This window comes from Macaca nemestrina, chromosome 2 (assembly GCF_043159975.1).
Source record: "Macaca nemestrina isolate mMacNem1 chromosome 2, mMacNem.hap1, whole genome shotgun sequence".
NCBI lineage: Eukaryota > Metazoa > Chordata > Mammalia > Primates > Cercopithecidae > Macaca > Macaca nemestrina.
The window spans coordinates 90634188-90659892 of record NC_092126.1 but is presented as its reverse complement, the minus strand read 5'-3'; the positions used below and the strand labels follow the sequence as shown (position 1 = coordinate 90659892).

Sequence of the window (25705 nt, the reverse complement as noted above, 5' to 3'; positions counted from 1 at the left end):
TCCTCCCTGAAGTACAAAATGTTCTTCTAGCTATTGGCTCATTTGTCCTTTCAAAAGAGACAGATACTCTTATGCTATTATTAGTAGTAGAGAAGCATAAAAGTTTAAGCCACAGTTATCAGCAGAGAAGGTAAGTCAAAATAAGAAAATGCCTAGCATCTAACTTTAAAATTGCCATACATTGAAGCCAAAAATCGTGTTTTCTCCCTCTTTTGAAAATCCTCGGTTGCACAGTGAAAAAAAATCAACAAATACAATAAATTAAATGAACATTGTTATGTACTTTACAGTTTGCCATGGCCACCTCTATGCTGCCATTTCTAATTTCAACACTACTATGGGCAAGGGTGTTTTTATCTCCATTTTCTAGATGAAATTGAGGCTCAGAGAAGAGAATTTACTTGACTAAGATTGTGGAACTAGTAAGTGGTGAAGCCAAGACTCAAATGCTCTTCTGACTCTAAATTAAGTTCTTCCGTCGCTACACTTCTGACTAGCAGTTGATAAGAGGGTATTTTGTCCATATTTCGAATCAGACAGAAACTCACAGTGCTTCATATTGTTGCATAGGATAAGAGGAAGATGAAAAATAATTCACCCAAACTATTAAGACTTTAGGCTCAACTGGGAAACATGAAAACAGTTATCTCAACAAGATCTGGTTTTATCTGAAAATGAATATATATCTCTCTATATATACAAAATCACGAGATGTAATAGACCCTGAAAAAACCTTTGAGTTTCTCATCGACTCAGGAGTGGTCAGTCTGACTCCTAGAAAAAGAAGTGAAACTGTTTCTATGACTAGAAAGAAGTGCAAATCAGGTGTGAGCGTGATTTAGCTACATAATTTAAGCAGAGACATACCACCAAAATGCGGACTATTATGTTAGAAACGAGCAGGTTCAGCTTGGCTTGCTATTCCAAAAGGTTAAAGGGAAGGCAAGTTTTAGCATTAGTACCATTAAAGCCATAAAGAAAAGGGTAAGGGTAAGTAGATACTATCCAGGTGATGGACTTTCAGGATGGACTTATAACTACAGAGCTGTGATAGGGCCTGGGAGCTGGCCACAAGACACTGAGTTAGAGAGGGAGAGCCACACCTCTACTCAGGCGAGAACCAGAATAATGCTGACGACCATCCACTGGGCACCTTCCAAAGCCAGGCCTGGTCCTAGACTCTTAATGCACATTGCCTCCTTTCAAAACCCTCATAACAGCCCTGGGAGGAATTATCCCATTTTGCAGCTGAGAAAACAGGTTCCAAGTGGTTAAGCAAGTAAGTAGCAGAGCTGAGGAATTCCGGCTTAAGTCTGGACTTCTTCCTCAGCACACTTCTCTGATGAGGTGAGGTTAGGGTTGTTCTATTGCAAAAAAAAATATCACAGCGGCTGAAAAGTTCAGGGATGAAGGGAGGTAGTCAGGAGAAAGAGAAAGGACACAAGAAACCTGCCCCTCCTCCCTGCTGCCTCGTCTCCTTGGTCACAAACAAGCTCTCTTCCTCCTCCTCCTTCTCCCCCAGTCCTGAGGGAGGTCAGAACAGAGGGGAGAAGTAAAGGAGGCCTGTCAAGATCCTGCCCTGGCCCCCACTAAGAGCCACTATTCAAGGCTGGCCAGGTAAACTGTGACTTGCTCCAGGTCCACAGAGATTTCCAGGGGTCCTCCTTGGCATTCATCCCTAAAAACCTTGCAACTGGGCCTCTCAGGCTTCCCGGGACATGTGGAATGGATTATGTTTCTAATCATAACACTGTCCAAGCTGTCTTCAAATAAGGAACTTGTGAGAGAAACTACCCAAATTAGGAAACCAACGTAGGCACAGCAGGATTGGCCTTCAACCTCTCCCACACACTGCCAACATTCTTCTCCTCTTGCCTGATACTGTCATTTAAGCATCCTGCTAACTGACAGAATTTTTCACAAGGCAATCTCTGTTTTTGGAGAACTTGTACCAGGTTTATTTATAATTGTCCTATTTCCAGGCATCAAATTGGTTATTTTCACCCCTGCTTTGATTATTGGGAAACACTCTCCCCTCACTCAAAGACTCTGGTCCTCTTGAATTTTATTTTCTAGAAAAATCACCAGGCTGCTGAGTCTCAGAATCCCTTACTGAATGATTACCCGAGTCACCACGAGCTCCGTGGGGTTCAGAGTGGGTGTTTATGCACGCTCACTCTTCACCATCGCCTCTGGCTGCAGCTCCAATCTTTGAATTTGGAATGTGAATGATCTGAATGATCCTCCTCCCAGCTGTATCTCATGCACATTCAGTCCTAAACCAGAGACCTGTCTCAGATCCTGCTAGGTGCCTCAAACCCCAAGCTTCACCCTGGTTCCTAATTTATCTCCCACAGCTAAGGTATATCTTTAATGAAATAAAGACATTTAAGTCAATAATAATAAAACAGCCTGGGCTGGGCACAGTGGCGCATGTCTGTAATCCCAGCACTTTGAGAGGCTGGGGTGAAATGCTTGAGCTCAGGAGTTCCAGACCAGCCCAGGCAACATGGCAAACCCTGTCTCAGCAAAAAAAATACAAAAATTAGCCAGGTGGGGTGGTGAGCATCTGTAGCCTCAGCGACTTCAGAGGTTGAGGTGAGAGGATCACTGGAGCCTGGGAGGTCAAGGCCGCAGTGAGCCGAGATGGTGCCACTGCACTCCAGCCTGGGCAACAGACAAAATTAGAACCATAATAATGATAAACATCTGCCCCCTATAGGCAGGTACTATCATTTTAATTTGCCAGTTAAGGAAACTGAGGCACAGAGCAATTGCATAATTTGCTAAAGATCCCACTGCTAGTAAAATAGCCAGATTTTGAACTATAATAATCATCACTGGTACACAGATTCTCTCTCTCTTTCTCTTTCCTCCTCTCTTAAAAAGCCTTTTGCTTATAAATAATTTCAAACTTACCAACATTAGCAAGAATAAGAAGAGTGCAAAGAACACTGACATACCGTTTACTCAGATTTATCTGTTAATATTTACCCTATTTGCTTTATCATTTGCACTCTCCATCTCATCTCTGCCTACATAAATAAAATTTTATATTATACAACACGTTATATTACATAATCTAATAAATAGATATTAAAATGCATAAGATATTATATATGATGTTTTTTCTAAGCCATATGGAAATTGAATACATCAAGCCCCTTTACCCTTAAATAATTCAATGTGTATTTCCTGAGAGAGATTCTCTTACATAATCACAGCAGAGTTATCTAATTCAGGAAACTTAACATTAACATAAAATTTTAATCTAATCTATGTCCATAGTCTAATTTTTCCAATTGGCCTAAAAATGTCTTTTATATCGTAATTTTTTTCCTCCAATACAGGATTCAGTGCCGAATCAGGTATTTCACTGGTCATCTTTCTTTAGTCTCCTTTAATCTGGGACATTGCCACAGCCTTTCTTTCTTTTCTTTCTCTTTCTTTCTTTCTCTCTTTTAAATGGCATTGACATGTTAAAGAATACAGTTCCTTTCTCCTTTTTCTAATAGAAAATATCTAATTTTCAGTTTTTTGAAGTTTTCCCATAATTACATTTATGTTACACATCCAGCCAGAATACCCCGTGAGTAATATTGTGTTCTTCTCTTAGTATTATATCCCGGAAATACAAAATATTTATTTGCCCAGGGAGCGATAGCTCACGCCTGTAATCCCGGTACTTTGGGAAGCCGAGGCGAGCAGATCACGTGAGGTCAGGAGTTTGAGGCCACCCTGGCCCACATGGTGAAACTCCATCTCTACTAAAAATATAAAAATTAGTTGGGTGTGGTGGTGCATGCCTGTAATCCTAGCTACTTGAGAGTCTGAGGCAAGAGAATCACTTGCACCCAGGAGGCAGAGATTGCAGTGAGTTGAGATTGTGCCACTGCACTCCAACCTGGGTGACAGAGCAATACTCCATCTCAAATTTTAAAATTTTTTTAAAGTTTATTTGCTGATTTATTTTGTTTACCTAATCAAGGCATTGTCTGATTTCTACACTGTGTAGATATAATTATTCCCTTGAAACTAATAGGCAATCTGTTGGGAGTCAGTTTAAAAGCATAAAAATATCCTGCTCCTCATCAAAATTCTTTGTTAGATTTAATAGCCATTGGTAATTTGGCCCTGGACCAATCTTGACTATGATAGCTATAAAATAATAATTTTCTAACTCCAGCAGTTTCTCCACATTTACCAGTCAGCACCTGGCGTTCTACAACAAGCAAGAGTCCTCCTTTTTACTCCGTTTATTCACTTATTTATTTATCTAATTATTAAATAAATTAGTACAGATTCATGGATTCCTATTTTCTTCAATGGTTTATGGTTATACTGTCCTTATGTATTTTGGTATTTAAGTTGTTTGAGTTTTGGGCAACAGGAGCCACTTCCTGCCAGCTTTTAACCTGTGACATGCCCTCAGCATCTTTTTTGACATTTCCTTTCTCATCAGCATAACAGGATGTTTCATTAGCTTCCAGATCTTTCCCTGTCCCAGGCCTACATTTAATCACTTCTCTGAGGAGAGGAGCCCTTGTTCTTTCAGTAGAGAATGGTATTAGAGGCCAAAATCTGAGTACTATGTGAGCTCATTGCTACTAGACTTTTTTTTCTTCTAGGTCTTTTCAGCAGCTAGAGTTAGGAAATATATGCATGTATATATGTATATACACAAATACACATATACACTTACAATACGCATATGCACATATGCATACACACATACACACATTTACATGAGCACACCTGCATGCATATACACATACATTTATTTTAGAAATGAATTCACATCAATGCTTCCAATTTAGAGCATACTCTCTTAACCACTACATAATCATTTTGTATGTGCTTCCACAATGGCTGAATTAAAGATGAAAGATAGAATCCAAAGTGACTCAGATAATTTCCTCTGTTCTATTTATGATCACTACAATTCCTGCTGAAAATTTATCCCCCACCCACTTTTGGAAAGCAACACTGTGCGTCCTTGAAGATTTAATTTTGTCTTTGCTCATGTCTGAGCTCCTTCTCCATGCAAGACTGTGACAGGAGTTGAGAGGACAGAGCCTGAATTTCTCCTAGAATTTAGAGTTTATGATGACCAACTATTTTAAATACTCTTAGGTAATCTACATAAATTACCCCAAGTCCTAAGACAGCAGGTAGTCTGTCCACTAAAGGCATAAGCTGGTACTGAGAGGTTGATGAAAACCGAAGGCATGTAGGCAAAGTCTCTTTCAGGTTAGAATGCAAGAATGGTGGTAGCAAAGGAAGATGGAGCCCCCCAGGTCTTTAGGTGCTGGAATGTGGGGGAAGATGCAGTCCCCAGAGATGGACACAAGGAGGCTCAGTGAGCCTGTCCCCTGGTGCTCCACATCTCCCTAGAAGGAAAAAAATAACTATGTTCAGCAGCAGGCAGTCATTGGACATTATGGCAGCCACCCAGCCAATCCTTGCAAGCTCAGCAAGACAGCCTAGAGTGAATGCATTCAGCCCGCCTAAAGGGTGATTACCCTAATCCCATGGACCATACCTGGGTGCAACATAAGCCTTCAGGGGAGTCACATTAACTGGTACACATTGGTTCGAGCTTTTCTTTATGACAATTGTGCTGAGGCAGGAGTATGTCATGACTTTGGAATAAGAGACCTGAGCTCTAGTCCTAGCTCTGCTGATAAATGTGTGGTCTTATATCATGATATCATATACAAGATATGACCTCTCTGAGCATCAGATTCTTCATTTATAAAGCTAAAAGAGTGCAAGATTGTTACATGAATTTGATATAATAAATGTAAAACCCATGCATGTAGTTAAGTCTTAGATAAATGTAGACTTTGTTAAGAACAATACAAAAGGTCATAATATGTAATATATGCTAAATCCTTAGATATGTCCCTAAGTAAAATAGTCTAGACTGCTTTATAGAAGGCCTTAGAGTCTGATATCAGGAGAGAACTGAACTGGACCAAATACACAACGATTCTTTTTAGGTGATTTCTTGGTGTGGTTTGGCTAACAGCTAACAAGACTGTTTCCTATGTCCATCAGCCAGAATTTTATAGCAGTGTAATGCTTTGGATTCCTGTTTTTTGAGACTGAAGTTTTAGCTGCTTTTGTAACTGAAAACATACCCACTCTTGGTCCATTGTTATGCTAAGAACACCTGAAATATTGTATTTTCTTTGGAACTTAAATTGCCAGATATGGTGCGGTCAAGGTCTGAAACTAAATCCAAGCAGCCCCTTGCTGAGGTATGCTCTGAGTCAGTCTGCTGCCATCACAAGCAGCGTTTCTCCCTCAAAGAGGTGGCATCCCTCCAGTTTTCCCTGCCCTTGATCACACATCCACAAACCACCCAGCATGGCTGGTTCCTCCTACCATTTCATGATTGCTGACAGGTAGAATGTGGCTTTTGTTCTTTTCCTACTCAGGAACTCAAATACCAGAGCTGCTGATAGATGTTGTGGCAGATTCATTTTGGAACACCACATTTCCTAGCAATGGGTCACAGGAGGAGAATGTCTCAAGCCTATAGCCTCAAAACCCCTCTACTCTGGAAGAACGATTGCCCCAACCCAGATGCCTTCTCAGGCGACACAGGACAAGTACATCCCTCACCTTGCTGTAAGGAGATGGGAATGGAAGAGACTATGAATGGTGGAGAGCAAGTCCCACCTAAAAGCATTGACAGTGGGTTATTTTTTAAACATCGTACTGGTCAAAACAAGTGAGTCATCATATTTGTGACTCCTACCCAATGCTTGCCCTTTGCAGAGCTTGACACAAGGAAGACATGTTAGGGAAGTCAAAGATAAATCCTTCTCATGGCTGTGCTACCAATAGGCTCTGAGACCTACAGCAGTCACTCGACATCTCTGGGCCCAGTTTCTTCTTCAGTAAGACGAGGACAGGAAGCCTCAGGTGCACATGCAGGCCCTCTACCATCTTGTGAGTCTCAGATTCCAGATTGGTGCCAACCTACCTTTCCAGTCTAAGCTCCTGTCTGCTGGTTGACCGAGGTTTAGGGAGACCTGAACCTAATACAATTTATGGTGCCCTCTTTATGAAAAATCATAAAAAGTAAGTCAATAGTGAATATTTATTCAGAATGAGAAAAGAAAAATGCAAAAATATCAACTTTAAAAAGCCAACAAATACCAGAAATATCACAGAACCCAGAAAGAAATAACAGATTTGTCTGAATTGGTATCAATAACATAAGATTTGTATTGGTGTTCTAACAAGCCTCCCTAAATGCTTGTATTCTACATTTTTGGCTGCATAATCTGTTTCTTTTTATGACAAAATTCTGTAATATCCTTTCCTACAGAGAAACTAGAAAGATCATTCCATTATTCCTGTAACATGGTTAATCAAAATTTGTTTATTATTAAAGATAATTGAGAGAATTTCTTTCAGCTTCACAACTTATTATTTACAATATCATGTACATGTTTAGTATTACCAAATTTGGGAAGCTCCTCTATCCAGTGTCTTTCACATATGAGCTGTAAGATTGCAGGCATTCATGTTGCCTTGAGCAGAGACTAATCTGAAATGCTCTTTAAATTGATGACACTGATTAATTAGGGCCTTGGGAGGGCATCTACTTTTACTACCTCACACTAGGTACCCCACAGCCCCACCCTGATGCACACGGAATGTCTCATCTGTTCCTAACACGTGACAACCTTCTACAACTCTGTGGCTTTGCAGATGCTGATCTGTCACCGAATTGCCTTTCCTTTCTCCTCCCCCATACCCTTTCTCCAGGGTCCAACCAGATTCAGTCACCACTCCTCTGCACTGTCCCTGCCTTGTACTCATAAGGCTAGTAGAGAACCCTTCCCTTAGTGTTGTAGTTCTGTTTGTCTACCTTCCCCACTAAACTTAGATTCCCTTAATTAAAGGAAGGCAATGATTCTCTCCATCTGTCTAGCACCAGGAATAGGGCAGAAAAAGATGCTTGATAAGTGTATCACAAATAGAAATTCCTCAACAACACAGATGCAAGGAGTGCCACAATTCTTTACCTTTCTACAAAAATCCTTACTCTTTTCTGATTTCTCAACTGTCAATTGATGATTTTTTAAAAACATACAGTGTTAGTGATTTATTGGGGCATCTTTCTCCTCCCTTGGACTCAGGCAGTTCATGAAAATTGGGGCTCGCCCTAAGGCCACTAGTCAGAATTAGTTATCCTGGACACCATTTCTCCTTCTGCCACCCTAGGAGGGTGATGGAGTTGTAGTCTGCTTCTCTCACCTCTAGCCTGGCCCTCAGGGATCCCTTTCCCTGACTTCAAAATGGCAGCACTGAGGACAACCACTTAAATCACCTAGGTGGCTATCTTCTTTCCAAAGTGCTATCATCTTTAGGAGGTGCAAATGTGAGCAGGCAGCAGGTCTGTACCAACTGCAGGACATTTCAGGCTCAGTTCCTTCAAGGCCCTAGATATCTTCCCAGAAGGACTGAGTAAAGAAGTCATCAAACTTTTGTATCGTCACCAGCCTCAGAGAAAAAAAGAAAATGAAGGAAGGAAGGAAGGAAGGAAGGAAGGAAGGAAGGAAGGAAGGAAGGAAGGAAGGAAGGAAGGAAGGAAGGAAGGAAGGAAGGAAGAAAGGAAGGAAGGAAGGAGAGGAATGGAGGGATAAAGAGACAGTGGGGAAGAGCAAGAGGGGAGAGGAAGAGGGGGAAGATAAGACTGTCTTGGTCAAAGAAGTGCAGAAATTCGTAACACTGAAGTCTGGTTGCCCTCCCTCTATGGATGAGAGATACGATTACTTCTTCATCCATTTTCTAATGAGTCTGCTCAAGCAAGAAGGTACTAATACTAATAACAATATAAGGCACAGGTTAATTTCTACATTAACTTATTAATGCATCGACCTGCCACAAATGTTTGTTGAAGAATCAATCAATGAATGAGTTTTTATAGTTCATTATCATGAGTCTGTTTTTGTTTTTAATGACATAAATATCATTTTGGGAAAAATAAAACAATGTCCTTCTCTTCACATGTACATAATTGCACAGGTAAGAACAATGATTCAGAGCCATTTTTTTACTGCACTGGGAAAACAGAGCAGACTTGTTCATTTCTGCTACAATGATGGAGTTTCCTCCCCTGCTTCAGAAAACAACTTTAAGTATACTGTGTATTTTATAGAAAGTGGTTAAGGCTGATGAACTTGCATTTGACTCCTACTGGCTGACCTCAAACGATCTTATACAAGGAAAAACAAAACAAAACAAAACCATTTTCTTCTTAATCAGACAGAGCCCCTTTAAGACAGGCTGAATTACAATGCCTAATGCTCCTCATCAAAAGACACTAACAGATTTCCAGAGTAAAAGGCACCCCTGATCTAATGTATTCTTCTAAGTGAGGTTGATGTTTGTAGTCTAAGGAAGAAATGGAAATTTCACTCCCTCACATCATCTGGTCATTAACTTATGTAGCAGAACAAAATAGCCCACCAAGCTCTTTTCTAGTTAGCAGGCTTATTTAAATTCCTGTCCTCCCCATCCCCCTTTTTATAACCCACAGCAAATTACCAGTATTGATAAACCATTAGAAAATAAAATAAGAGACAATTTTATTGACAGCTAAATGAAGTAATGCCTGGGTTGTGTTGGTTTTCAGCAATTGAGCTTTTTGTATTCATTAAAACTCTACAAGCAGCATGTGTTAAATTTTTGATATATGCAGTGCACACTGAAATCTTTATCTACATTAACTGAGACACCAATTTGCACCCCTGTTGCACCCTAATAGGCTGATTTATTGTGGTTTCCGAAGGCCTATTAATGAAAGAGCTTGGAGTTTTTTAGTGGCCTAAATCAGTTTCATTTTTGGATGCGGCAGAACTTGTCAAGGTCCATGTCTCTCATTTCCTCTTTTGTCAATGGGGATGGATAGTGTGAGCTCTTGTGTTGTTTGCAGCTGCCAGGCACTTGACAGATTGGCAAGTAAGCTGGGGACTACTTGGACATCTGCACAAACTCAGTAAGTGGAAAGACAAAGAAATGCCTCGGGATTCCCAAACTATCTTCAAGGGGGAGAAATGCCTACACAAAACTGTTTATACAATAAAAAACAAAAACAAACCCCACAAAGCTGAGGACAAACACAAACCTAGACAAGCAATCCTCCCTCTCTACGATTATTAGCAAATGCTTGACCCACCTCCTTGGATGGTTTTGAATTATCTTACTTCCCTATTTGAACTTCAGCTTTAGGGAGCGGGTATTTAGTTTTGTTCACTGATGTATCCTAAGCGCCTAGAATAGAGTCTGAGCTCAATAAATAATATCAATGGATAGACTTTCACACCACAAGGAAAAAAGAAAATTTTCATTGAATGATTACTTTTTTTAACCAATGATTGTTACCATGAAGATCATATGGTCTTTGAGAATCTGATTAGAACTATGATCTCTCTCTCTTTCCAGAAAAAATGTTTGGCTGTTCATGAACATTACATTTTTCATGCAATTTCAGACCTTCCTAAAATCCCAAGGGTTGACCTCGGGGTCAGATACCCTGTGGTCCACACAATGCCAAGACACTGGATTATTTCATTGCTATAGTTGGGTGTAGGGGAGAAAATGATATGCAGAGTGTGGGACAGAATAAACTGATCCAGTTGGATAGGATGATCTTCACATGTTGTTCTTAGAAATATCCTAACTTAGTGTCAAGCAAACCATCCAAGGATTAATTTGATATACTAATCACTGTTCGCAGCCCAGAAAATATTAAAAAGATAATGAGCAAATTTGTTAAAAGCCATATAAAATTTTCTTCCTTTCTCTTCCAAATTGGTTAGTTGATTTGTTCCCTAGGGTGATGGAGTTAAACAGTTCTTCTTTGGTATTGCTTCCTCTTTATGGAAGGAGTTCAGAATATTCAGGAGCAGAACTTCTTATTCTGAAGCAGACATCTCAGAATTAAATTATCCCATAATCTTGCTACCTCAAAGTTTGGCCTGTAAATCCCAAAGGCCTCTGAATGCTCACCTAAATGTGAGGAGTCACAGAAGGAACAGGCAGCTGCCCTGCCTGCAAGATGAAGATAATGCTGCTGGATTTAACAAATCATGACTGTTTGCATTGCTTTTATTTTTAAAGCATTTCTGAGCAAATCCATCAATTGATCAGATCGATTCTATAACATATACTCTCTAAGTTAGGTTTATTTTTGTTATGCAGTTTGAGTCCTCAGAAGTCTGAAAGGCCACTTATTATCCCAATCTGCACTCTTAGATGATCATCGTTATGTTTCATCATGTATCAGGAAAATATGATCTAGAGTCAAAATTTTCCTCAGGGTTATGAAACAGTCTATTATGAAATCCTAATTGTTTGGCAGAATTCTGACAAGAAATACACAGACCCAAAATTTAGGAGAAAATTTCACTGAAAAAATTAATACATCCTTTACTAGGCCCTGAATGTTACTTTCATAATAAGAGGAAGCTTTTCATATTCAGGCAAATACTGTTGTAAATTTGAGCTATGCCCCTAATTGGCTAGGTAATTTCAGTCTAGATGCCTAATTATTTTTGTCTTTGATTTCCTTACCTTTAAAACAAGGATAATAATAGTTATTTTTAAAGTCATTGGAAGAATTAAGCAGAATTATGTCTATAATACACAAGCAAGGACCCAAAGCACAAAACGTCCATTAGAGAAACAGACGTTGCCTTCCTGAAACCACCAAAGGAACCAAGAACAAGCTGAATAGGAAAAACGAAAGAGGACCTACAGGCTGGTCGGGGGACTGACACAACATTGGCGGACGGTCAAGTCTTCAAAACTAAATCAATGGCTACCAAAAAATACTGAGATTTTTCTTTCAAGACTGTCTTTTTGGAGAGCTAGGAGGAGATGAAAACATGGCTTCTAGTAATAGATGAGGGTGGCAACAGGAAATTTATGACAGAAGAGGCAAGACAGTTGAAGGAAACTCAAATATTAAAAATAAAATCAAGATTCCACTTTTTGGCAATAATAAAGTTTGGAAAAATCCTTTTAGAATGAAAGACAAATACTATTGTGGCCAACAAAGCCATCAATATGCATTCTCAGAAGGACAAACACTGCAGCAAGCACTTAAAGTGAATAAAAATACATCCAATTCACAAGAAACACCATGGGCCCAAAGCCAGAAACTATTCTTGGATCAATTTCTTTTTTTCATATGACATTAAATTTAGCCAACTGGAATTCTTTCTTAAAAACAACATTCTATTTACCTTTTCAAATGAAGCATTTGAATTTAATGGGAAATGTGCACTTAATCATAGGAATGGAACTCTCTGTCCTTGCCTTGGTTATTCTTAGAGGAGCAAGACTGCATTGTGGCAAATATTTCTCAGGTATGAATAACTGGGGCATGCATGGGTTAAAGAGCAGAAATGTTTCTACTTCCAACAAGGAATGCCCAGTGGTGAATCTTCTCTGAAAGGAGGCCACTAATCTTGTCTATGAGGATGAAACAGATCAAGAGAGAAAAGGCATTGTTGTGGAATAAATGACTGGTACACTTAACACTGTGGTTAAGGAAGAACTTGGTTGTCAAAGGATAAAAGAGTCAGCAGCAAGTCTAAGCAATGAAACAATGTGCCATGGGCAGTTTCTCAAATTCCTGCTTACTTTAGGAAATTATGATGGGCTAATCAAAGAGCACCCTGATCCTATAATAGTCAGGGAGAATAAAGGGACTAGTGAAGGACAAAAGAACCCAAATAACTCATTTCTAGGACAACAGCTAACTCTGTTGCTAAGAGCATCAGCAGGTTAATTAAGAAGTCTGTTACTGATGAGGCCGGCACATTTTCATTTCCAGAAGATACTGCTCATTAATACATCAGCATAACTAATAGTTGCTGAATAGTAGCATGCTTTTCTGGAAGGGAGGATGTGAGGGATGTCTCCTTAGCTCAGAGAAAGACAAGTCTCTCTTTGTGCACCCTACCCACCATATTCTTATACTAACAGAAAATATTAATAGCTCTATCACTACTTGTATCAGTTGTCCACCTATGAAATCACCGGATGGAAAATTCAGATTCTCACATTTCATTAGTATTAACCTATTCTATGCTTTTATTTTAGGGAGCTAAAATGAAAGCTATTGACTGTAAAATATTCATAAGCTGTGCTATGAGTTGGATGTGGTTTGTCCCTGCCAAAACTCATGAAATTTAATTGCCATTGTAATTCTGTTGGGAGGTGGAGCCTTTAAGAGGTAGGACCGGATAAGAGGCATTTCAGTCAAAGGGGATCTTCCCTTGTGTGTGTCTTGGTGCTGTTCTCAGGTAGTGAGTGAGTTCTCACCTTCACAATACTGGATTAGTTCTCACAGGAATCAATTAGTTCTTTCAGGAACAGGTTGGCTCCTTCACATGTGTTTGCTTTCCCTTTGACCTTCTACCCTGTTAGGGAGCAGCAGAAAACCCCTCACCAGAAGCCAGCACCATGCCTTTGAACTTCCCAGCCAGAAGAACCATAAGCCAAATAAACTTCTTTTCTTTATAAATTGTCCAGCCTCATATATTTTGTTATAATAAAACAAAATGGACTAAGACCAAAAATTGGTACTGAGGAGTGGGGTGATGTCATAAAGATACCTAAAAATGAGGAATTAAGTAATGGGCAGAGGTTGGAAGAGTTTGGAGGAGTAAGCAAAGTCTATGTTGCCATGAATGGGATATTAAGGGGGTTCTGGTGAGGGCTCAGAAGAATACAAAAATGTGGGAGAGTTTGAAACTTCTTAGACATTGGTTAAGTGGTTGGGACCAAAATGTTGATAGAAATATGGACAATAAAGGCCATTCTGATGATGTCTTTGATGCAAATAAAGAACAAGGTATTGGAAACTAGAGAAAAGGCCATCCTTGTTACACTTTGCTTGTTAAAGCAAAGAATTTGATTGCATTCTGCACATGTTCTAGGGTTTTGTGGAAGGCCAAACTTAAGAGCAATGTAATAGCATATCTGGCAGAAGAAATTTCTAAGAAGCATAGTGCTCAGGCTGCTGCATGGTTATTTCTTACTGCTTACAGTGAGCTGCTAATAGAAAGGAAAGCAGAGTAAAAAGATATGAAAGATTTATGGTCTGTCCATGTGGTAGAGAATAAAAGAACATTTTCAGGAGAGGAATTCAAGGGTGCAACTGGAGCCACCAGTTGCTAAAACGATTAGCACTGATAAAATTTAAAAAAAAAAAAAAAGTTGCCAATCCTCAAGACAATAGGAAAAAGATCCTATAGGTATTTTTGAAATATCTGAGGCCATCTCTCCCATCACAGACCCAGAGACCTTGGAGAAGAGAATGGTTTTGGGAGTGAAACCTGGGGCACCACTGTTCTGTGGTGCCTCAGGCTGCTGTCCCCTGCAATCTAGCTGCTCCAGTTGGAGCAGCCATGGCTCAAACAGCCCTAGGTATGACTCAGGCTACCACTCTGGAGGGTGCAAGAGTAAGCCTTGGTGATATCCACGTCCTCATGATGTTAATTCTGCAGGCCCACAGAATGCGAGAGCTATGGAGATGTGGCTTTCTCCATTGAGATTTCAAAGGATATATGAAAAAGCCCATGGGCCCAGGCAGTCTTGTCACAGGTATAGAGCCACTGCACAGAACCTCTACTTAGGGACTGCCAGCAAGAAATGTGGGGTTGAAAATGCCACAAAGAGTACCCACTGGGGCAATGCCTAGTGAAACCACAGGGTTAAGCTGCTGCTGGGACGCCAGAATTGTAGAGCCCCCAGCAGCATGCAACCTAAGCCTGAAAAAGCTGCAGGCAGTCAACTCCAACCTATGAGAACAGCCATGTGGGCAGCACCTAGTAAAGAAATGGGGCTGGATCCTTCATGAATAGATTAATGACACCCTGTGAGGGTGAGTGAGTTCTCACTCTTATGGGGAATAGGTATATTCCCAGGAAAGTAGGTTGTTAAGAAGCATCTGGCTTCCTCAGTTTCTCACTCTTTCTTCTGTTCTTGACATATGATCTTTTTGCATACACCCACTCACCTTCTACTTTCTGTCATGAGTTGAAGCAGCATGAGGCAACTGTACCAGATGCAGCTGCCCAATCTTGAAATTTCCAGCCACCAGAATCATGAGCCAAATAAGCATCTTTTCTTTATAAATTACTCAGTTTCAGATATTCTGTTATAACAAAAATAAATGGACTAAGACAAACTAAGTTATATCATGGTGAATGCTTTTGGTTGCAAGAAACAGAAACTCCAACTTAACCTTAAGAAATTTATTCTTGCTTTTGCCAAATGTAAGACATCAGTTGTAACACACATCATTATTTTATGAAGTACTACAAAAAACCTGTAAATTAAACTGACACAATGCTAATAACTTAAAATTTTATTTTATACCTATTGCAAGAGAAATGAAAAATGTATTTAGATGTATATTTTATACATCACATACATATTATAAATACATATGTCTATACAACCATAAATCAAAATACGTTTTGATACACACAGTCATACACACAGGCACGCACGCACAAACACACACACACAATAAAATGTCTTCACTTTCAGAGTCTGAATCTTCAAACTCACTTTTAAAATTCAGAGCCATAAATATTGATGCTTTTTCCTCCCAATATCATCCTCTGTAGTATCGAAAGTACTGGTGATGTAACATTTCTTAAAAGATTGACCCACTATTGCCACTTGGATTTCCTTCTAAGCACTGATGATTATTATGCAAATTTAGATGCTGATACTTTCTTTGTCTTTTCAGAAGATGTCAATGGAAAGTTTTCAGATAGAAAGCAGTATTCTTACCCTAATACTCTTCAATGGTTTGTTGACTGAACTGTCAAGGGGCTGCAGTTGTCAGTCATATCACAAGGAATAGCAATCAAGTTGACATATGCATAGGCAATGACACCTATGTGAGGATGGCCCCTGGCCAACAGTGATGGTAAGGTATTACCATGGCAAAATATGTTCTGATTTCAGAGATGTTGAACTAATAAAAGAAAGTGTAACTTAGAATCAATGAAATTACATTTTCTTACTTAACAAGAAATCTGAAGATATCCTGTTTCTGGGCAGGTTAATCCAGTGGCTCAATGTCACCTTTTTGCTCAACCATCCTCAGCATGGTTTCCTGTGCTCATCTCACTGCTTTCATGGACCCAGAAGGCATCAGAGTTTCAGGTGTCATAAGGAAACATGATATTCAGAGGAATAGGAGAGAGTATGGTGCTCCCAAGTGTCTCTTTTTATCGGCAAGCAAAACAATCCCTTTGGAGAACATTCTAGTCACATAGGAAGAAGAAAAAGAATGTATATCATTATTCAGCTCTATTCCTTACTTTTGCAGAAATTGTCAATTAAAATGTTAATAAATCTTCAGGTTTGTCAAAAAATATAAAAAAGCTAGATTTTTCTGTAGCATACTCTGACTTTAAAACATGCCTATAATCTGTCAGTCTCCATGCTGTTCCATGTTGCCCACATACAGCTTGGAAATTAAAAGAGCTTCAGTCCCAAAGTATTCAACAGTAGCCTAGGTCTGGGGGAATCCTGAATAGCAACACCTCCAGCAATTTTGCAAATGGAGCCTACATCTAGTTCTATGCGTCTGAAGGACTGTGCAATACCAGCGGAGACATAGCTGGCCTCCAAGCAGGGGAAACAAGACCTATGCTAATGGACCCCTGCCTTTAAAATGGGCAGACTACTCAGAGATGGAACACTTTATGAAAGTCTCTTAAGGTTTCACTTGGAATTCCTTAAATTAGAATATCATCTGGGGACATCAAACTTGGCAAGGAGTCTTTGAAGTTACCCCCAGAGCAACTAGGAGTCATTCTAGCAGATGGCTCAGGCCCCATTCTCAGTGCCTGCCTTACTTCAGCTCAATAACCACTTTCCTGTGCACCCCCTTCAACTCCATGGCATCCCTGCCAGTCTCTCCCTAAACAACGCCCCTCCCCTGCCCTTGGTACTATCTCCAATCCTCATCAACTGTCACTTTCTGGCTCCAACCCCCTTTCATTTGGGCCTTCACTTGCTTCTCATTTGTGTGCCAACAGTTGTAAATTTTGCCTCCTGTTTACTTCAGCCATTCCATCATTGCAATTATTCCTGTAGTAACTTATGTAGAGATCTGTCCATTTTCCCCCGATCTTAATCTGGCTTCACTGTAGCTGCATAATCTCCACCACATCTGGAAAAAACTTGACATGTTCCACAACTAAAATGAGCAGGTATTGGCTTATGGCCTAAACAGGCAAGGTTTTCATAAATGTAAGTAGCAGAAAGAGAAATACTTTCTTTCAAGCATGATTTCCTTCCTTCCTTCTTCCCTCCATTCCTCATTGCCTCCACTTCCTTCTTTTCTTCATCTCCTCCTTCTTAATGAGTCTCATATTTTAAATATTGAAAGTATACAAAAAATTTAGGCTTATACTTAAAAAATAAGAAAAAAAGAATGAAAACCCAAATTACCATGCTTCCATCACCACAAAAATATTACTATGAATATTTTAGTGTACACTCTCCCAGTTATCTTTTTTTTTCTACTTCCACTTTTACTGATTGATTGACATTTTACTTTTTGGTGGTTTTATTTTTGTATGGTCGAAATTATCAAGCAGCTTTCTTACATAAAATCAAGTAGTTTTCCTAGATACATATCTATGAAAATTTAGTTGTAAAAATTATACCATTAATAATTATATACAGAATTCAATTAAAGCAAGAATATATATTCTGCCCTTCTACACTGTAATGAAAGACAGGAACATTTTTAGTCACTTGTTTATACTCTCACAGTTCTTTTTCAGTACTCACTCTGTGAAAATTTGCGGAATGAGTCAATATTCCAAAAGATAAAAATTCAGATACATTAAGTAAGTGCCATTCTCACTAATTTTGAATACTCTTCAACGTTGCTTAACCTAATTTAGATCTCTTACCTGCTCAGATTTGAGTTGAAGACTCCACTTTATCCTAAATATATATTGTTTCTTCCTTAAAGTAGAATATCATCTGAGGACATTTACACAGCACCAGGATTTTAACCCCTTCACAAGTGTCAAAGCCAGAATCTGGCACATAGTAGGTACTGAAAACATGTTTGTCTTTGCAGCCTTCATTGTAACTGTTACTTCTCTAGGCAAGAATATCTTGTTTTTTAAGTGTCTTGAGGAATCTGTGCTCTTGTTACTTAATTACCCAGGCTCTCTCCCTTACTCCCAGTGTGAAAAGGAAGGATGATTGAATCCATATTTCCATTGGATTGAATCCATGTTTCCACTGAATGAAAAGATATTTAAAACTTGCAGTATTTTCTATTAATAGAATAAACTCCCAAAGCAGAGGGGAAAAAAATTATCTTCTCGAAGAAAACACACAGGCCTACACACATGCACACACACAAACACACACACACACCACACTCCTTACAAGAGGTATTTCCATATCCCGAGTGTTTACATTTCATTTCTCATGTTAAAATAGACACTAAAAATAAGTTGTGTCAAACAATGCTTAGCATTGCAAAACCAAGTGCCCTACAACTTAGTTTTTAAAAATCTATCTAAATGGAAATTAATGAGATCTCAAAGAGAAATTAAAATCAATTTTACCTAAGCATTCTTGTTCGTATTTTCTTGAGAGTTCTTAGTTTCAGAATTAGATACCCTTATAGATTTTTCACAAAGTTGTCTAAATTTACATACAGCTAAATTTTCTCACATAGACCATATTGATCAGCAACGAAGAGGTCGGGGAACTGGGTTGGTAATGACACCCCATTCTCCTCTCCATGGACTGTTTGTTTGCTATTCTATTTGGCTACTGGGTATTCCCCCATTAAATACACTAGCAGACAAAAACGACTTTGCTGTATCTGACAAAGCAGTAACACGCATTTATTTGATCTGCTAATCCCAAAGCTAAAGTGTGAATGTAGTGGGTTTTCAATCAAATCCTCAATATGCTGAGCAGCCGGCCCAGCCAGGACATGCAATTCTTTGAGTCACATAGGCCTGCCTTGGTTTGCAGCTACTGCCTCAATTTCACAGAACCATAGAATTTTAGAGCTGGAAGAGACCTTAGATTATTTGTGACTGGACCTCCTAGCCACTTTAAAACCATTGCTCGAAAACATTGTACTTGGTTAACTTTTCTATTGTTCTCGTTACAACAAATGAAACAAAGCTCTGTTCTAGATGCTTTTATGGGGAAGCTTGTTAAAGGGTTGTTTGGAAAGTTTGGGTGAATTTTTGAGCCTTTTACAAACACTGACCAAGAAATTATTTTCTGCAAGTGAGGAAGCTCAGAGGAGAGGAAGAAGGAAAGGAAACCAATCTTTGTTGAGTACCTAATAGGTTCCAGGTGACTGACTTAAACAGCATCTCTTTTGATGCAAGCCTTCAAAGGTAACTATTGTCTCCATGTAAAGAAACTGAGACCCAAAGAGTTTAAAAGTGACTTGCTCAACATCTTAGTCAGTGAGCAATAAAGCTGAGATTTAAACCCAGGGCTACCAGACTGCAGCTAAGGCTAATGTTCCTTTTATTATACTACACTGTTTCCCTTGTTTTATTGAAATATCTAAATAGAAAACATCATGGGCCTCCACATAGCTGCATAGGTTTGGTCGACACTCCTCTTGAGGTGAATCTTCAAAGCAACTTGTTCAAATATCTAAAGGAAAGGGGCTCATATTTTCTTGTATTTGGCGTCTTGTATTTGGCTACTATCAAAAATCATAGCTTAGCTTGGCCTATCTTTAAACATTCTCAGAACACTTACATTGGCCTACAGTTGGGCAAAGGCATGTAACACAAAGTCTATTTTATAATAAAGTGTTGCAGATCTCATGCAATTTATTGAATATTATACTAAAAGTGAAAAACAGATTGGATGTATAGGTATTCAAAGTACAGTTTCTATTATATTTCTAATGCATATTGCTTTTGCACCATTATAAAGTTGAAAAATCCTTAAGTCAAATTATCATAAGTCAGGGACCATCTGCAGTTGAATAGCACTGCCTTGTATGGTGGTTCCTTTGCATCAGAAAACAGTGTTTACACATTTAGAAGCTGTCTAATGTTGTTCTAGATCCTACCTGAAAATTCTAGGAGTACAAGAAACAAGACCAGCCAAAGGTAGATGCTGAGTTTCCACAGAGGTTTCTGATAATGAGGCCTTCTCACATGTAGGCAAGTTGATGGCTGGAGAGCTTTCTGGCAACACAGAAATAGGTTTTTTACTGAGGTTCAAGATGGCTCCGAAATCAGTACCATCAACACAGTCTGGTCATTCCTCCACTCCAATTTATACTTAGACAAAGAAAGAGAGTGACATCTTTCCCCTTACCCCAACCTGCCAGAAAGAAAAGGAAAAGAAAAGAAAAGAAAAAAAGACAAAGTTAGTTAATGGGATCTCTCCTTTCTGGACCCAGAATCCAGAAACAAACAATAAATATCTTCACGTTCTCTTATAGTACTCTGCAAAACTGATGATTACTTGCAATTTTATTTGGATCAGATTCTACCTCATTTCTTTTTGACCCATTTCCACCTCAAATTGGCACAAACACTATTACAAGGTTCAGTACAGAAAGCTGCTTGGAAAATGTAAAGTGAAGTCAGTCTAGATATTAAAAACACCCAGCCAGCCTCCAAATTTATATTGAAAATCAAAAGTTGGTTGTAAGGTTGAAGTCATTGAGTATGAATTCTGTTCCAATAGTCATTGTCAAATAGGCACTTAATCACCGCATTTCTTCAAGCTTACCACTTGGCTAAGATAAAGTCATACGAGAACTAAGATAAAGTTCTTACCAGCTAGGGCTCTGCAATACTCACAATAGATCGTGCTCTATCAATGAAAAATAATGGTTGTTACCAAGAATAGGGCTTCTTGTTTATTTATCTTTTTATCTTCTCATTCTTTGACACCTCCCTTTTCTGCCCTATTTAAGTCCCTTGCTCACCCTGAGTTGCCTCCTCCCTGGCTTAGCACCACCTGACTCTGGACCATTCCAAACCCTCATGTTTGCCCACATGCCAGGTTTAGTTCTGCCTACCCGTGGAAAGATGAACATCTTCCCTTTTCATTCAGTGAGAGAGTACAGTGGACACTTAGCTATCTCTGCTTCTGGGATTCAGTACTCACTATCTGTGAAAGGGTGACCCTTTTACTAAGACAGGTAACTCACTTTACTCAGGATTACTGACTTTTCTTCAATCGTTTTAACTCCTTTCTCAATACATCCAACTGAAGTCAGATCACATGATTTAAAAACCTGGGACGTGTAGCTGGTAAGCAGTAATCTATTTTTCGTCACCCTGTGGAAGTGTTTCTTGTTGATGGTTTTCACTCTGTGACCCAAATAATAAGCATTCCTCTTAGGCAACGGCTGAAACGAGCTGAGGAGATTCTGTGCTCACACAGTAGTAGGCATGGTCTTAATCAGAAAATATTCAGCTTATGTTTTTAGTTAGCTACAGAAGATGAAGTTGAGAAATTCAAGAAATATGTTGAATGCCAGATAAGAAAAACCATTAATTAGGGGGAGAGAATTTCTTTTTAAATATTCTTGCTAAATCATTTTGACTGTGAAATAAAAGCAGACCACTAGAATATGGAAATATTCAAATTTGTGGTTTTATTAGGGTATATTTAGATTTTTCAAACAGTAGGCTATTTTTTCAAAGTTCTTGACTCAGCAAAATAGGAATGCACTTGGCCAACCACTTTTTCCTTCTCCAATTTAGACCCATTTGTGTTACAAATGGAAATTTAATCTGTACATTTATGATTCATTTGTGCTTAACTTGTCAAAATGTTAAGAGCTGTTTGAAATAAAAGAAGTCTTTGGATTCTGATGCTTACATAAGTTTTTTCTCCTCAGACTCAGAAAGCTGTGCTTCTGCAGAGAATCAACAATCTTATACCCTATAGGCATATACATCATACATGAGAAATTGCAAAGCTCAAGTAGATCACAGATCTTTTGCTCTTACTTTGAATTTCAATCTACAGGTGTACATATTCAAGTCTTAAATTTAATTTTTTAATTAAATTAAAAATTAATAAATTTAATTTTTTTCAAGCAAATCATGTAAATAGTGATTTTTCTTATATGAAATTCCTAACTTATTATTTTCCCTGCAGGATCACTGTGCAATGTTGTTCAAGTTGTGTACTACACAAATCTGGGAACCATCATTCTGAAAAACAGCACAATCATTCATAGTGTGTCTGTTTTCTTGCATTCTTAACTCTTGTTTTCTTCAACTCAAATTCAGGCAAGAGCATCATCTAAGAATATCACTAAACTGCAATATCTTATTGACTAGACCAAAATTTTTGTCTTGATTTGCCAAATTTGCAAGAACTCACAGGGGCTTCACCATATTATTCTACCTTGCTTAGTGCCTGGTAAATTTATAATCAGGCTTTGGGTGTAATTCAGTTAATTATTAGATTTTTCTTTGGAGAAATTCCTTTACCTCTTGGAATCTTTATGTCTCCAGAAGAAAAATCTGGATAACTTTATCTACCTCAGAGAACGTCAGTTGTGTGGAGTTAGCCAATATGCTGAGGTAGGGTCACCTTAAGTGATCAGTTTGAATGGCCCACAGAGTATGGGATATGGTTTGGATCTGTGTTCCCACCCAAATCTCATGTTGAACTGTAATCCCCAATATTGGAGGTGGGGCCTAGTGGGAGGTGATTGGATCAGGGGGGTGGATTTTCCCTTTGGTACTATGTTGCAAGAGTGAGTGATTTTTCATGAGATCTGGTTGTTTAAAAGCATGTAGCACCTCCCCGCTCCGCATTACCAGAAAGGGGTCCCAATCCAGACCCCAAGAGAGGGTTCTCGGATCTCACCCAAGAAGAATTTGGGGCAAGTCCATAGAGTAAAGTGAAAGCAAGTTTACTAAGAAAGTGAAAGTATGAAAGAATCACTACTCCATAGGCAGAGCTGTGGCTTGAGTTTCTGGCCTAAGGATACTTAGAGTTATCTCTTGATTATATGCTAAACAAGAGGTGGATTATTCACAAGTTTTCTGGGGAAGGGATGGGCAATTCCCGGAGATTATGGTTCCTCCCCTTTTTAGACCATATATGGTAACTTCCAGATGTTGCCATGGCATCTGTAAACTGTCATGGTGCTGTTGGGAGTGTCTTTTATCAAGCTAATGCATTATAATTAGCATATAATGAGTAGTAAGGATGACCAGAGGTCACTCTCATCACCATCTTGGTTTTGGTGGGTTTTGGCTGGCTTCCGTATTGCAACCCATTTTATCAACAAGGTCTTTATGGACTGTATCTTGTGCCAACCTTCTATCTCATCCTGTGACTAAGAATGCCTAACCTCCCAGGAATGCATCTCAATAAGTCTCAGCCTTATTTTACCCAGTCCCTATTAAAAATGAAGTTGCTCTGGTTCAAATACCTCTGACATCTCACCTTTCATGCTCCTGCTTTGGCCATGTAAGATATGCCTGTTTCTCCTTCTCCTTCTTCCATGACTGTAAGTTTCCTGAAGCCTCCCCAGAAGCAGAAGCCACTATGTTTTCGGTACAGCCTGCAAAACTATAAGCTAATTAAACCTCTTTTCTTTATAAATTACCCAGTCTCAGGTATTTCTTTATAGCAGTGTGAAAATGGGCTAATAAAGATTTTGGTTCCAAAGAGTGGGGCATTGTTTTAAAGATATCTGAAAATGTAGAAGCAGTTTTAGAATTGGATAATGGGAAGAGTTTGGAGGGCTCAGTAAACAGGAAGATGAGGGAAAGTTTGGAACTTCCAAGAGACTTCTTAAATTGCTGTGACCAAAATGCTAATAGTGATATGGACAATGAAGTCTAGGCTGAGAAGTTCTCAGATGGAAATGAGAAACTTATTGGGAGCTGAAATGAAGGTCACTTTTGTTATATTTTAGCAAAGAATTTGGAGGCATTGTGACCCTACCCCAAGGATCTGTGAAACCTTGAACTTGAGAGAGATGATTTGGGATATCTGGCAGAAGAAATTTCTGAGCAGCACAGCATTCAGATGTCACCTGGCTACTTCTAACAACCTACACTCACATATATGAGCAAAGGAATTACCTGAAATTGGAACTTGTATTTAAAAAAAAAAAAGCATAACATACAAGTTTGGAAATTTTGCAGCCTGGCCATGTGTTAGAAAAGAAAAGCCCATTTTCAGGGGAGAAATTCAAGCAGGCTGCAGAAATTTGTATAACTAAAGGGAAGGCAAATGCTAATAGCCAAGACAATGGGGGAAAAAGCCTTGAAGCCATTTTAGAGACTTTCATGGCAGCTCCTCCCATCACAGGCCCAGAGGCCTAAGAGGACTGAATGGTTTCCTGGACAGACCCAAGGCCCCACTGCCCTTTGCAGCCTCAGAACACAGCTCCCTGCATCCCAGTTGCTCCAACTCCAGCCATGGTTAAAAGTGGCCAAGGTACATCTTGGGCCCCTGCTTCAGAGGATGCAAGTCATAAGCCTAGGTGGCTCCCATGTGGTGTTAAGCCTGTAGGTGCACAAAGTGTAAGAGTTGAGGCTTGGGAGCCTCCACCTAGATTTCAGAGGATGTATGGAAACACTGGAATGTCTAGGCAGAAGCCTGCTGCAAGGGTGGAGCCCTCATGGAAAACCTCTACTAGGTCAGTGCAGAGGAGAAATGTGGGGTTGGATCCCCCACACAAAGTCCCCACTGGCGCACTTCTTAATGGAGCTATGAGAAAACGGCCACCATCTTCCAGACCCCAGAATGACAGATCCACCAACAGCTTGCACCTTGCACCTGGAGAAGCCACAGGTACACAATATCAGCCCTTGAGAACAGCCTCAGGGGCTGAACCCTATAAAGCCAAAGGCATAGAGCTGCAGAAGGCTCCAGGAGCCTATGTCTCACACCAGTGTGCCCTGGCTGTGGGGCGTGGAAGTCAAAGGAGATGATTTTTGTGCTTTTAGATTTAATGATTGCCCTGCTGGGTTTGGACTTGAGTGGGCCTGCAGCCCCTTTCTTTTGGCTGATTTCTCCCTTTTGGAATGGGAGTATTTACCCAATGCTTGTACCCCGACTGTATCTTAGGAGTAACTAACTTGTTTTTAATTTTACAGGCTCATAGGAAGCAGGGACTTGTCTCACATAAAACTTTGAACTGTGGACTTTGGAGTAAGTGATGAAATGAGTTAAGGCTTTGGGGAACTTAGGGGTAATACATTATTGGGAAAATATGATTGTATTTTGAAATGTGAGAAGGACATGAGATTTGGGAGGGGCTGGGGCAGAATGATACAGTTTAGATCTGTGACCCTGCCCAAATCTCATATTGAATTGTAATCCTCCCTATTGCTGGAGGTGGGGCCTAGTGGGAGGTGATTGGATCATGGGGGTGGATTTTCCTCTTGGTACTACATTGCAACGGTGAGTGAGTTCTCATGAGATCTAGTTGTTTAAAAGTGTATAGCATCTCTCCTACCCTCTTGCTCCTGCTCTGGCCATGTAAGATGTGCTTGCTTCTCCTTCACCTTCTGCCATGATTATAAATTTCCTGAGGCCTCCCCAAAAGCAGAAGCCTCTATGCTTCCTGTACCGACTACAGAACTGTGAGCCAATTAAACCTCTATTATTTATAAATTATCCAGTCTCAGAT

At 39.5% G+C, this 25705-nt stretch overlaps 1 long non-coding RNA gene across 1 annotated transcript; it reads right to left on the bottom strand.

Moving 5' to 3' along the window:
- Positions 1–15397: 15397 nt before the first annotated feature.
- LOC105489985 (uncharacterized) lies at positions 15398–23715 on the bottom strand. The gene is made up of 3 exons (XR_011619373.1): positions 23506–23715; positions 20147–20403; positions 15398–16319 (listed from the first exon to the last, which is right to left on the bottom strand). It is a non-coding gene; the product is annotated as an uncharacterized lncRNA (long non-coding RNA).
- Positions 23716–25705: the final 1990 nt, after the last annotated feature.